We start from the raw sequence: 5,066 nt of genomic DNA, 5'->3' as shown, positions 1-5,066 counted from the left end.
TAAACTCTCTTAAAATATATACAAACAAAAGAATAGACAAGATGAACATAATCAAACTATCTGTATGAAAAATAAATAAATAAAATAACATAAGTAACTCTATAGGCCCGGGTTCGAATAGGCTGTGGTAGATAATTATTTATTCTTATACTGTAGCCGTGAATGAATACTGTGGAGTCCACTCGGGCTCTTTAAAGTGGGGACCCTTAATTGGGGAAAAATCTGAATGTTGACCGTGATCTTCAACAAATCACCTCCTTGCACAACCATTGTTCCAGAAATGGCAATTACTTTCAAAGTACCGAACCCCTGACCCTTTATGGGTTATAGCAGTACAGAGTTTAATATTTTTCGTTTTAAATGACGTTTTTTGAGAGTTTTTATAACGCCCATAACAAATTTATCAATACATTCTTTTGACATTAAAATACTCTTAATATTTATTGTTATTTTCTTTTCGATTATAGAAATTCATTAGAATATATTAACCTTATTTTAAATAAAAACGTAGCAAAACTATAAATATACGAGTGGGTTTGAGAAATTATATGTGATCAATAAAAGGCAGACAATATTACTGTGGTCTCTTTCCGGTAACTACTTCCTACAGCAGCGTGAACATATTGCCGTCGAGTTAGATATATAAATAATTTCACTGTCATAACCAAGCCCCGCAATTAGATCTAGTTCACCCTGCTCAAGCCTGAACCATAAATCGACCAGGACCTAAAAGAGTAGGAAGAAAGGTCTGAGACCGGTAGTAGAGACCTTAATACATGGACCTGTACTAGGAGGAGTAATCCAAGGTGACTTTATCACACCTATATCTTCAAGGTTATATCTGTTTGTGCTTGTTTTTACAAATCGTGGATAGCGAGAACTATCCCGATCTGCTTTCTGTTTTCTTAAATGTTTTAGGCTTCTGTTTTCCTGGTACTTGTTCATACCAACGACTTCCTGCCCTGTTCACTAGGACTTGAGAATGAAAATTAATTTATTACACTTTTTCCCAGCCTTATGAGTGTCATTGCTCTTAGATCCAACTATCCCATTTGTTATTATCTTTGTAACTATTGATTTATTAAAATTTCCTCTAAATTATGGGTTCTAAAGTATAATTTTAGAACGGAACCTTTCTTAATAAGATAACTGTGATTATTTCTTAATAAATGATTGAAGGTGAATAATGATTCATTTCGTACTTTCCTGTATTTTAAATTCATTAATATACAGATCTTCGAAGAATGGTTTCAAAATCAGAGATTAACTTAATGAACTTCAGCCTTTATATTTTGCTAAAAACTTTCCTGTTTTTTACAGAACGTCACATTCACTTCTTCTACACACTTTAATGGTGTATATATTCTTATTAAAGTAATAAATAAATTGCACACTTTACAATTTCTTATAAACATACAAAAAAAAAATTATTTAAACTGTTACATAGTTCAATTAATACAAAAAAAAGAAATTTTCGACACCATTAACATATTATATTAGTCCCATGTTTATTAATGTTACTGATAAATTGAGACCGGATTTTTCTGCAGTAAAAAACCCAAAATGCACACGTAAAAACCCAAAACGTGTATCAAACATCCCCAATAAATAATTAATCCAAATCCTGCTATAATCAACATTATTGTTTAATTTATAATATTATATAATACATAGAAAGCTTACCTAACTCTCTTCAAATTAAATTAAACTCCCAAAATACTCTCAACATTTATGTAAACACATATTAAATAATAAATGACTTTGATTAAAAAAATAAAATTTTGTCCATAACTGAAGACCAATGAGGAAGCTAATAGCTAATCCAAAAAAGGAAGCTAAGCAAACGATTTTATATTCCTATTATGAAGGCTAGAATCCAATTTTTCAACCTAAAACTTAACTCAATTTTAGATTTTTAGAAAAGATATGCTAGACCACTACGTAGAAAGGATTATTTAAAAATACAGTTATAATACTTTTACCTAATGCTACAATATAATGCAATTCCAAGAATATTCGTAAATTGCATTTAATTGATCTTTTTTATTTTATTTATTTATTTAGTTTTTTAAATTAGACTCTTCAAATATCAATCAATGCACTGCTTTACCCGAAATTTGTCAATTTAAGAAAAAAAATTCAAAAAGTGCATTTTTTTGACAATGCTCAATGCATGCTCCATTTCGCCTTCCTACCATGCATAACAAGTTATTTCTGTTGATTCCGACTCGTTAAGTTGAGGTCCAAACATGTCACTGTTAACGAAAAAACTGCTTCCAACTTGTCGCAAAGCAAAATTTGTTACAAAAGTAAACGATTCGAAAAAAAAAATAATCTTCAAAATAGTGAAACGACTAAACTTATACCGTTTTTCAAGAAAGATACAGTTTAGTGCCAGCACCTCTGTTCTCCGGAGGCAAATCATAGAAAATGAATGTGTCACTCTTTGGCGAAACTACACTATCTTTGGAACTGCTAACGTGTTCCGTATAAAAGCCGATTTTTTTTTCTTTTAATTGTTCCGCAATTAAAGTAAGCAGCGATATCTTCAATTCAAGATACATCGTGCTACAAGGCGAAATACATTTTAAATAGTTCAATAACTAGCAATATATAAAAAAGGCGTTATTGACCGTTCGCCGACCACGAAGTTCAACGAATCCTTGCGGTCAGTAATTTTTAGTCTTACTGATTACGCAATCGTAAGTTTTAAGATGATTAAACAAATCAGTGTTGTAGAAAATATACCTCACACTTAAAACTAAATAATCCTCAGGTGTTACAATAGAACTCCTTGACAGAGTTAACAAAAAAAAAAAAAAAAAAAATGTCGCTTTACAAGGTCGTTTCATGGTACGCTTACTGTCACATTCCACTCTTAAGAGTCGGTTATATTAGGTGAGTTTAATGATTACTTGCTAATCGAATGTAATAAATCACCTATCTCATTAATTATTAAATATTTATTTATAAAATACTCGTCTAGAGTAATATAAAACTAAATCATTAAAACTACTCATTAGTATTATTTACAAAAATTAAAACCTGCTAGTTTATTTATGATTTATTACCATTAATTAATATCGAATATAAAGATATTGAATTCATAAATAGACATTCTTTTATAGTTTAAAAAAAATAAAGAAGGACGTATAAGCAGAGTTAATTACTTTATAATTCTGATCCAAGATCATGACTGTTTTAGTACAAGAGCCCAAGAGCAGAAAAAGGCAGTTATTTCACCCCAATTTTTGATTGCTTTAATAAAATGCTATGAGAAAATATAAAAAAAAAAAATAAATAAAATTAATTTCTGCCAGTATAATTTCTAAGAGTCTGCCAAGTATAGGCAGAGAGAATCAAAAATATCGGTTGTTTCATTTTGTTGTTTTTGATTCCGAGCTCTATACTTATTAAAACTACCAACTAAACTAGAAAACCTAAGACCAATTATTTAAAGTAGAGTAAATTTTCTAAAATATGAACCCTAATAGAACTATTTATGTTCAATAGTTCCCGAGATATAACTTTTCAAAAAGCAACATTTTATAAAAAATTCACTGAAATCATTCGACATGCAGATGTCTATTAGCACTCAGATTACACCTAGTTGAATTAAGTAGTTCATGACATTTATCTTCGTAGGAGTAGTTTTCATGATATTCGACAAAAGGAATTCACAAAATGTTAATTTCTAGTTGTTCATGTTGGACCCATAAGACGTACAGATGTCTGCCAGCAATTCTATTAAAGGGAGTTAAATGTTCTATAAAGTAGTTTATAACGTTTAACTTCTAAGGAGTAGTAGTTTTTATGATATTTGACAAAATAATAATTTCTAGTTTATCGGACAGACGTTTTGGATTATGAAAAAAATATTTCAGTATTAGACGCAAAGATGTCTGCTAGCACTCAAAATAAAGGTAATTTAACTTACTATATACCAGTTTATGACGCATAACTTAGTAGGGGTAGTAGTTTTTTCAATCTACTAATTTATTTTAGCAAATATTATGAAAACTAATACTGCGAATATAATTGTCATAGATTACTTTATAGCTTTAATTTGAGTACTGGCAAACATATGTATGTTTTATGTTTCCTGAGGTATATGTTTTCATATATCATGAAAGTCTGTCCGTACAACTAGAAACCAACGTTTTGTGAATTTATTTTGTCAAATATACAAACTGCTACTCCTACGAAGATAAGCGTTATAAACTACTTTATTGTACATTAAACTAGCTTTAATTTGAGTGATAATAAACATCTATACATCTAATGATTACAGAGATAAAATGTATTCACTATCAAATGATTTGTCATTATTTCGTTATGAAATGTTGCTTTTTAAAAAAAGTGTATCTCAGGAACTATATAACGTAAACAGCTCTATTAGTGCTCACATTTTAGCAGATTTATTCTACGTTAAATGATGTTCTAATTAGGTTTTTTAATGCTGTTAGTGGTATTAAAGATTTGGAGCTCAGAATTAAAAGTTAATTATTTGTAACGTTCTGAAACAGCCATTATTTTGTGTTCCCTCTATGTTGGCAGACTCATTAGAATTTTCGCTGGTAATTGCACATAGTTGTAATTAAGGCATCAAAAATTGGGGTGAAATAACTGTCTTTTATTACCCTCCCCCCCCCCGCCTTTCCGGCTCGTGAATTATTTTAAATGCACCGTAGTTGTGAATTTTCTTTGAATGTGAATGAAATAAAAAGTTAAATTGTTATAACAATTATCTCACATATTATGAAAACTTCAATTTTTATTATTATAATCATTTTGCCATATTTATAAATCCCCCAGGTAAGAAAATCGGCAACTAGCGAGAGAAGCTGCAAAAAAAAAAATTGAAAATTGAAAAAATGACAATTGGAAACTTTACAAGAAAAGGATCAACCTTTATCCGTACAGCGAAAACCAAACTTCTTTATTTTCAAAGGAATCTCACTCAACTACTCAACTCAGCAACTCAACGATTTGATCAGAATCGATTAAAGCGTGTGATCTCACGCCAATCAAATAATTTTCTTCAAATTTTCCTTGAAATCAGGAAA

Source organism: Halyomorpha halys, unplaced genomic scaffold (genome assembly GCF_000696795.3).
Source record: "Halyomorpha halys isolate HHAL.00 unplaced genomic scaffold, Hhal_1.1 Scaffold1494.1, whole genome shotgun sequence".
Lineage (NCBI taxonomy): Eukaryota > Metazoa > Arthropoda > Insecta > Hemiptera > Pentatomidae > Halyomorpha > Halyomorpha halys.
This window is presented reverse-complemented; position numbering follows the sequence as displayed.